Consider the following 10426-nt stretch of genomic DNA (forward strand, 5'->3'; position numbering starts at 1 on the left):
AAACCTTTAAATATTGCAACATTTTATAAAGTTTTGTAAAGATGGGCTAGGTGATTATTTCTTTCTGCGCCTTTTAGCCAATGATGTTGAAAGAGTTTAATTTGATCAGGTTTTGTTCGTAAATTTAAAATGGAGATTTGCTGAACAACTGAAAGCAGACAAGGTTAAAAGAGAATTTTCCTAGAGAATAAAAGTCTGGTAAAGTCGTAAGGGCCTGTCTCACTTTCCTGAGTTATTCACGAATTCTCCTGAGTTATTCACGAATTCTCCCGAGTTTTCAAACTCGCAGAATGTTCGAAACGAGTCCGTAGGAGGCCTTAGGAGTCCGTGGATATATCGTAGCGGCTCGTTATGACAGCCGTAGGTACTCGGGGCTATTTTTTTCACTCGTAAACATTTTTCATCATGCTGAAAAAACGTCCCGACTTACCTGATGCCCCGAGTACCTACGGCTAGAACTTTTAGCTAAGGACAAGGTAGTGGCTTTCATCCAAGTCTTACAAACTTGTTTTAGTTCACAGACGGATGCCCATTCGAGAAACAAGACGGAAGTCATTGCAAATATATTAACTTTACTGCACCAATTTACTGTTGTGTGATGTCTTTTTAAAATTGCTGGGGGGTTTTTGGGGGTTTTTTTTTCTTTTTCTTCTTCTCTTTTTCTTTTTTTTTCCGTGTCTGTGTTGTTCATTTCAGTCTTTCTGGCATTTTCCAATCATCCACAAGCTTAAAAATAAGTAGATGGCCGAGCAGCACAACTCAAGATTCCAGCATCTGTAAATTCTTGTGTCTCCAGCACAGCTGTCTGTCTTCCTCTATAGCACATTTTATTTGAAACAGTATCATTTGGGTTACATTCTAAAATTCCCTGGAGAGTTACCTTGCATTCACAAAGATGCTGTAATGGGATGCCACCACATACAAAGCGTGCATACATTCCATAATGCATGAAGACACCATTGGAAAATAGTAGAAGAAATAAAATTAAATAATTAAAATATTTAGCATCATAGAAACATTATTTGCAATATAAACAGCCATTTAGTGGTACCTGTACTCCAGTTTGATACTTTTCCAGATATTTTTCAAGGAAAATATGAACTGTGAAAATATTCCTCTCAAATCTTCAAATTTTCACTGTTATACGATTAAGCTGTAATTTTTCTGTTTTATTCTTATAGAAACATAGAAATTAGGTGCAGGAGTAGGCCATTCGGCCCTTCGAGCCTGCACCGCCATTCAATATGATCATGACTGATCATCCAACTCAGTATCCCGTACCTGCCTTCTCTCTATACCCTCTGATCCCCTTGGCCACAAGGGCCACATCTAACTCCCTCTTATATATAGCCAATGAACTGGCCTCAACTACCCTCTGTTATCCAGCTGTTTTATTTTAAACATGTTTTCCAACTGTAGACCTTGTGTTGTATATGCAACTTGATTATACTAACACCTCCACAATTCTTATTATAGCTCATAATGAGGATATGTGGCAGAAGTTCAAAGGCTTTCAGAGTTGACCCTGATGTATGATGAGCAATTAGGAAGGCAAGCTGGATATTGTTTTTTTATCGTAGGAGGATTTACAAAGGAGTTGCCTTGCTCCAATTACAGTGCCCTCCATAATGTTTGGGACAAAGACCCATCATTTATTTATTTGCCTCTGTACTCCACAATTTGAGATTTGTAATTTTAAAAAATCACATGTGGTTGAAGTGCACACTGTCAGATTTTAATGAAGGCCATTTTTATACATTTTGGTTTCACCATGTAGAAATTACAGCTGTGTTTATATATAGTCCCTCCATTTCAGGGTGCCATAATGTTTGGGACACAGCAATGTCATGTAAATGAAAGTAGTCATGTTTAGTATTTTGTTGCATATCCTTTGCATGCAATGACTGCTTGAAGTCTGCGATTCATGGACATCACCAGTCGCTGGGTGTCTTCTCTGGTGATGCTCTGCCAGGCCTGTATTGCAGCCATCTTTAGCTTATGCTTGTTTTGGGGGCTGGTCCCCTTCAGTTTTCTCTTCAGCATATAAAAGGCATGGTCAATTGGGTTCAGATCGGGTGATTGACTTGGCCACATAAGAATTGACCATTTTTAGCTTTGAAAAACTCCTTTGTTACTTTAGCAGCATGTTTGGGATCATTGTCTTGCTGTCGAACTGCCGGCCAATGAGTTTTGAGGCATTTGTTTGAACTTGAGCAGATAGTATATGTCTATACACTTCAGAATTCATTATGCTACTACCATCAGCAGTTGTATTATCAATGAAGATAAGTGAGCCAGTACCTTCAGCAGCCATACATGCCCAGGCCATAACACCCCCACCATCGTGTTTCACAGATGAGGTGGTATGCTTTGGATCCTGGGCAGTTCCTTCTCTCCTCCATACATTGCTCTTGCCATCACTCTAATATAAGTTAATCTTCGTCTCATCTGTCCACAAGACCTTTTTTCAGAACTGTGGTTGCACTTTTAAGTACTTGCCAAACTGTAACCTGGCCATCCTATTTTTGCAGCTAACCAGTGGTTTGCATCTTGCAGTGTAGCCTCTGTATTTCTGTTCATGAAGTGTTCTGCAGACAGTGGTCATTGACAAATCCACACCTGACTCCTGAAGAGTGTTTCTGATCCATAGGACAGGTGTTGGGGGATTTTTCTTTATTATAGAGAGAATTCTTCTGTCATCAGCTGTGGAGGTCTTCCTTGGCCTGCCAGTCCCTTTGCGATTAGTAAGCTCACCAGTGCTCTCTTTCTTCTTAATGATGTTGCAAACAGTTGATTTTGGTAAACCTAAGGTTTTGCTGGAGTCTCTAACAGTTTTATTCTTGTTTCTCAGTCTCATAATGGCTTCTTTGACTTTCATTGGCACGACTTTCAACCTCATGTTGATAAACAGCAATAAAAGATTCCAAAGGTGATGGAAAAACTGGAGGAAAGACTTGGTGCTGAGAGATCTTTTATACCTGCATTTAAACAGACCTGAGCAATTACAAACACCCATGAAGCCATGTGTCCAAAAAATTATGGTGCCCTGAAATGGGGGGACTATGTATAAACAGTCTGAAGAAGGGTTTCGGCCCAAAAAGTTGCCTATTTCCTTCGCTCCATAGATGTTGCCACACCCGCTGAGTTTCTCCAGCACTTTTGTCTACCTATGTATAAACACAGCTGTAATTTATACATGGTGAATCCAAAATGTATAAAAATACCCTTTAATAAAATCTGACAATGCGCACTTTAACCACATGTAATTTTTTTCTATTACAAATCTCAAAGTGTGGAGTATAGAGGCAAATAAATAAATGATGGGTCTTTGCCCCAAACATTATGGATCTCCTCCATACATTGCTCTTGCCATCACTCTAATATGTTAATCTTCGTCTCATCTGTCCACAAGACCTTTTTTCAGAACTGTGGTTGCACTTTTAAGTACTTCTTGGCAAACTGTAATCTGGCCATCCTATTTTTGCAGCTAACCAGTGGTTTGCATCTTGCAGTGTAGCCTCTGTATTTCTGTTCATGAAGTGTTCTGCAGACAGTGGTCATTGACAAATCCACACCTGACTCCTCAAGAGTGTTTCTGATCTGTCGGACAGGTGTTGGGGGATTTTTCTTTATTATAGAGAGAATTCTTCTGTCATCAGCTGTGGAGGTCTTCCTTGGCCTGCCAGTCCCTTTGCGATTAGTAAGCTCACCAGTGCTCTCTTTCTTCTTAATGATGTTGCAAACAGTTGATTTTGGTAAACCTAAGGTTTGGCTGGAGTCTCTAACAGTTTTGTTCTTGTTTCTCAGTCTCATAATGGCTTCTTTGACTTTCATTGGCACGACTTTCAACCTCATGTTGATAAACAGCAATAAAAGTTTCCAAAGGTGATGGAAAAACTGGAGGAAAGATTTGGTGCTGAGAGATCTTTTATACCTGCATTTAAACAGACCTGAGCAATTACAAACACCCGTGAAGCCATGTGTTCCAAAGGTTATGGTGCCCTAAAATGGGGGGACTATGTATAAACAGTCTGAAGAAGGGTTTCGGCCCAAAAAGTTGCCTATTTCCTTCGCTCCATAGATGTTGCCGCACCCACTGAGTTTCTCCAGCACTTTTGTCTACCTATGTATAAACACAGCTGTAATTTAATCATGGTGAAACCAAAATGTATAAAAATACCCTTTAATAAAATCAGACAATGCGCAATTTAACCACATGTGACCCTTTTCTATTACTAATCTCAAATTGTGGAGTATAGAGGCAAATAAATAAATGATGGGTCTTTGTCCCAAACATTATGGAGGGCAATGTATATAGAGTGACCTGATGTGACCTGATCTGGCATATTGTGCACAGGTCTGGTGTCCGTGCCCAATGAAGGAATGTAGAACAGAACAGTACAACACAGGAACGAGTTCCTTCGGCCCAGTCTCATAATAAAGGATAAACGTTCAGGATAAGGTTGAGAAAAATAATTTCACTCAGAGAATTATCTACCTAAAAGAGCTGTGAAGGCGGCGTCGTAAACGCGGGCATTGATGGATTCTTAGATATTAATCTTTTCCTATTTGTCAAAATAATAGCACCGGGCATTTCCATAACAATTGATCTAGTTTACATACATCCAGCAAAAATAGCTTGAGCACTTCACAACTAATCAATTTCCTTCAAACACAAAGGTAATGTAGTTAAATCCAGTGTTTGTATCACAACAGCCAATGGATATATAATGTTTTTTGTTTGAGGGGGAAAAATTATTGAGAACACAAATTTACTCTTCCTATAATACTTTAAAGTTGCAATGACATCAGCTTTATAACAGCTTTAAGCCTCTCTTTCTTATGTTCTAAGAGTGGAAGATGAACCATAGCTTTCTAACTCAGCAGTGAGGGCGCTGTTGGCAGAGCCAAGTTAACGTGAAACAATTCTGCTAATGCTTGGTAGACTGATAGCTTTTGTGAACACTACCAACCAAAGATCCTATCCGCTGTAAGATCTTTGCTGCCAACGCTAATGAATCTATGGAGAGCTGTTGAGAATGTTAGAAGAGTTTTTGCACAGTTCTTGTTTTGTATATTTTTTATTCTGAATAAAGTTTATTTTTGGAAAAAATAATTCTGCGAATGCTCCATGTGCCTTGGCTAAAGCAATGTGTGTTAAAATAAAACACGAGAAGTGCATCTTTACTATACGAGTAGACATGCTATCACTTTCAATGTCGGGGAGCTTTACATCATCTGTGACTTAGCTTACCACTTTAGGAGCAACATTGTCTATTATCTGTACTGCAATGGCTATTACAAAACCATCCAAATGTTTTAATCATCTTTATAAACTGGAAACAAATAGTTTAATTCCATTAAATCTAGAATGAATTCAAATTTAGTTAATAAGGTACTATGCTGTGTCTCCCAATATCCAGTTAGAAACCTGCTAAATCAAAACCTTGCTGCAATATATTTCCCATTAATGGCATTGCATTGTTGCAACATATGAAATGAATAAGTGACTTTTATTACAGGGTCACTGGCAGAAACCCTTCTTGAAAAAAAAGTTTCCCCGGTAAACAATCAATGATCTGACCCAACTTTGTGCTGTTGCAGCATGTCATTGTCATTATAAATATTTACTATTATGGGAGTAAAATTAAAATTAATAGAGACACAGATCGTGGGGTTAGCTGCCTGTTGATCCCTCAGGAGCCTAAGACGCTGGATCAAGATGTATTTCATACTGATATTACGTGCAATAATGACCACAATACCTGCACGTCTCATACCTATACTCAACTGACATTGCAATGATGTCATGAACTGAAATGTACCCTAGCTCCTCTGAGACCTATTCTTCTAGATTTCTTTAAATAGCTCAGGTGTAAAGAACAGTTATAAACTGAAAATTGTGATTGGTGTTTTGAACGCTGTCATTCACTTTTCATGACCACCTACCACTTTCCATGTTTGACTTAAATAAAAACAGTAATGGCCAGAAACACTCAGCAGGTCAGGCAGCATCTGTGGAAAGAGAAAGAGACTTGATGTTTCAAGTGGAAAATTCTTGATAACAACTGGGAAAGGGAGAAAAATCAGTTAGTGTTCAATCGCAGTGTAATTGGGAAGGGAGGATGGGAGGATGGGTTGGGGAAATATTGCTGACATAGTGAGACAAAATGAGTTAATGCGACAGGTTGAATCAGATGATGCTTTGTTGTCTCTGTTATATATTACTAGTAATGGACCTCTGGGACATGCCCACTAGAATAGGCTAGACAGATGAAGAGAGGGAAAACTGAGCCAAAATTACAGATGGCAGAAGTGAACAGATCTGATACACACAAAAAGAAATAATGATAATTCAAATGCTTAGCCCTAAAGGTTACAGAAGACAGAAGCTTAGGTGTTGTTCCTCGTGGTTGCTTTGGGTTTTACTGTAACCGTGCAAAAGACCCAATAGGCATAGAAGCTAGATGAAGAGTTATGTGAGCTCTGCACCCCTATGCACTGAATGCTGGTTCTCTGCAAAGCCATCACCCAATCTGTTTGTGGTTTCTCCAACTTACAGGAAACAACATTGTGAACACCAAATGCAGTACAATTGGTGGGAAGAAGTGCAAGTGAATCACCGCTTCACCTGAAAAGACTGCCTGCCTCCCTAGGTGATGACGAGGGAGGAGGTGAATGGACAGGTATTGCAACTCCATTTAAAAAAAAATCAATTTTCTGCTGATTAACAGTGGAAGGATTGCAACTGCTTGTGAGCTCATAAAATATATGGTGTTTTGTGTACAGCCATATGGATGTTATTAAAAAAACACCCTGGAAGATGAAGAATTCTAAGATTCTGAAAAAACTGCAGCGCTTTCACATTCTTTGTTAGGTTTTCATTCAGAATAGTAAAGGAAGGGTGATCTTGATGAATAACACATTAGCTATCTGATAGATGGGGCTTTAAATTGAAAATGATGTGTTTATTATGCCCCATATGGTAAATTGGAATGAGCTTGGCCTTCATTTCCTACTTTAAATAGGTGCATTCCCTAAGAGAAAATCTCGTTATCATGGGTGTACAAATTAAAATGAAGCTCCCGTACAGAACGTGCAAGGCAATTGCTAGGTCAGCTTTGTGAATTGGGCATGGGTCTGTGTCTGCATTGATTCCTTTCACTTATCAACCCCAGCTAAATCATAAAATTCTTCATATTGGTGTTGTACAACACTCTGAGAAAGTGTCTTCCTTTTACTCACTTGCAAGATGTGGACAATGTTGACAATGCCAGTATTTATTACCAAGTTCCAGTTATTCCACCACTGAGAAAGCATTTTAACAATCATCTATTTTGGTGAGCCGGTTGCATGAATTGCTCTCAATCTTTCCTCATAGACCATAATCAGGTGAATTCATTGAAGCAGCAAGCATTGAACGAGACATTTATAGAGAGATACATTCTCGGATTGGCAATCAGAAGAAAAACTAGTTTAAACCTATTGCCAACATCTTTGTTTGTTTGGCTTGGTCAAACTGAAAAATAAACGTTCTTATATTTGTTAATGTGTAAAAGTGTCACCGAAATAAATTACATAATAAATATGATTACATAATGTAATGGGTCAGGAAAATGTTAATGAAAAAAATCTAAATCAAACGTGGAAAGATTTTCTTAAATAGATTAATATTATCATAGACTCTGGAATCTGATCAGCATATAGCATCTTCCTTACTGTTTAATACTATTGTCTTCATGAATAATGCTTGGTATAAGATATGGTCTTATTGTACAGCATGTTATTTATATTTTAGTTCTATTTCTTGATGCTGAAGATTTTTGTTCTAATTGTGTTTGTTATCACTTTAAATTGCCCTGGTTATAATACTGATAAACTTGATATTTAGGAGTAAAATATATGCACCTCTGATGATCTGTTAATATTCATCATTACCCTTTAATTAAGGAGCATACAAATGAGTTTCCATTTAGTTTGAGTGCAAAGGGTTTGCATTCAAATGACAATATATAACCATATAACAATTACAGCACGGAAACAGGCCATCTCGGCTCTTCTAGTCCGTGCCGAACACTTACTCTCACCTAGTCCCATCTACCTGCACTCAGACCATAACCCTCCATTCCTTTCCCGTTCATATGCCTATCCAATTTATTTTTAAATGATAAAATCGAACCTGCCTCCTCCACTCCCACTGGAAGCTCATTCCACACGGCTACCACTCTCTGAGTAAAGAAGTTCCCCCTCATGTTACCCCTAAACTTCTGTCCCTTAATTCTCAAACCATGTCCTCTTGTTTGAATCTTCCCTACTCTCAATGGAAAAAGCTTATCCACGTCAACTCTGACTATCCCTCTCATCATTTTAAAGACCTCGATCAAGTCCCCCCTTAACCTTCTGCGCTCCAAAGAATAAAGACCTAACTTGTTCAACCTTTCTCTGTAACTTAGGTGCTGAAACCCAGGCAACATTCTAGTAAATCTCCTCTGTACTCGCTCTATTTGTTGACATCTTTCCTATAATTTGGCGACCAAAATTGTACACCATATTCCAGAATTGGCCTCACCAATGCCTTGCACAATTTTAACATTACTTCCCAACATCTATATTACAAAATAAATAATAGTATACATTCCAATCATATTTTGAGATTGAATGTATTACATGCAGACAGTGCATTAGTCCAGGAATATTTAGTCATCTCAACAGAGCCAGATTTATTAATTTAGTAACGGAGCATCTTGCTGGAATGAAAACTACCTTAATCAAAGCAAATAATCTCTAAACAAAAAGGCACAAAAACATAAAAGAAAAATATAACGACTTTACTAAACCTTTTGATGACTAATCTACAGTTTTTCCAATATATAATTTTACTTAAATTGCATGATGGTATTTAAGGAGACTGAGTGCTAAACAATATTCCAGGTATGGCCTCAATGACGTCTTGTCAACTTGCATTCTATACTCTAGTTAAAGAGGCAAGTGTCCTATATGCATTCTTCACTAGCTTAATTACCTGTATTGCCATCATTGAAGATCCTTGGACTCGTGTGCCAAAAGCCCTCTGTTCTTCCATACTGTCTATGGCCCGACCAATCATTCTAAACATCCTTGTCTTATCCCCTCAAATTGCTTCACCACAGTATTCACTCTGCCATTGCTCTACCAACCCTATCCATTTATCAACATCATTCAGCAGCCTGAACAGCTCTCCTTAAACTTCAACTGGCCACTTGAACGCCCAGGAATGAAGGAGATTACAAAAAGTGGTGAATATTGCCTGGTCCTGACTCCTCTAACATCGAACAGATCTGTGGGAGGTGCTGTCACAAAAAGGCAGCCAGCATCATCGAGGACCCACATCACCCTGAACACGCTCTCATTTCACTCCTGCCATTGGGAAGAAGTTAAAGGAGTCCGAAAACTGTGATCTCCAGGTTCAGGAACAGGTCCTGCCCAACAACCATCAGGCTATTGAACACTATCAAACTCCAACTAAACTATGAACTGCTTGGCTTGCACTGGGGACTTTGTGCTTTTGCACAATATTGTGGGTTTTTTAACTAATTAAATGTTTATTTATTTATTAATTAAATACATGTTTAATGTTGATGTTTGTCTATTGCTTTACAATTGTTTACTTATGTTTGGTTACTTCATATATGAAGTTTGTATGTGTATAATAGTTGTATATATATATATGTCTGTAGGTATTATGGGAAATTGCCTGGGGTAGTATTATTATTATTAATTAATTGATTTTTAAATATGGTAGAAGTGTTGGGGAAAAGGGGTGAGATTTAATAAGTTATTCTTCTTCTCACTCCTTTTCGAGCTTGTACAGACACAGAGTTGGACATTGGAAATTTGCTTTTTGTTCTTTTCATTGCTTGTAAATATTGATTGTAATGTCCAATTGCTTGATAATTTCGATTTTGTTACTATTAATGTCTTTAATGTCTTTACTTGTTCGGAATAAATAAAATAAATAAATAAATAGAAAATATTATGTTATCTATTGAGTACAGTTAATCACCTGTGTGCTGCTGCAGCAAGTACAAATTTAATTGTTCTGTTTTAGGACATATGACAATAAAACACTCTCCTTACTATCAAAACGCCACCAATTTTCATATCAGTTTCAAAGTTACTTATCTTACTTCCTATATTCCCAGTCAATGCATGTACATACAGTATATAACAGACAGTAAGTGTTTCAATACCAATTCCTTCGTAAGCCTCTGCTTATAGACTTCCAATTGCAAATACTTACCAGTGGCGTTCTGTGTGATCAAACTACCACCACATACATATTCTCACAACTTGCCTTCGACATGTGCTCTGGTGAGAGGAAGCTTATTTTCACATATTTGCTCGTATTCTTTTGCTTCCTCGTCTTCTAATCCAATAGACAGAGAGA

The 10426-nt window shown here is 38.0% G+C and overlaps 1 long non-coding RNA gene across 1 annotated transcript in view; it reads left to right on the forward strand.

The window, feature by feature from the left end:
• LOC129705016 (uncharacterized) overlaps nt 1-9982 on the forward strand; it is a 17066-nt gene extending 7084 nt beyond the window's left edge. Inside the window, exons 2-3 of the long non-coding RNA XR_008724839.1 lie at nt 6563-6686; nt 9203-9982. This is a non-coding gene — a long non-coding RNA (uncharacterized LOC129705016). The remainder of the gene's footprint in view (nt 1-6562; nt 6687-9202) is intronic.
• The last annotated feature ends 444 nt before the right edge of the window (nt 9983-10426 follow it).

Source organism: Leucoraja erinacea, chromosome 17 (assembly GCF_028641065.1).
Source record: "Leucoraja erinacea ecotype New England chromosome 17, Leri_hhj_1, whole genome shotgun sequence".
Taxonomy (NCBI): Eukaryota; Metazoa; Chordata; class Chondrichthyes; order Rajiformes; family Rajidae; genus Leucoraja; species Leucoraja erinaceus.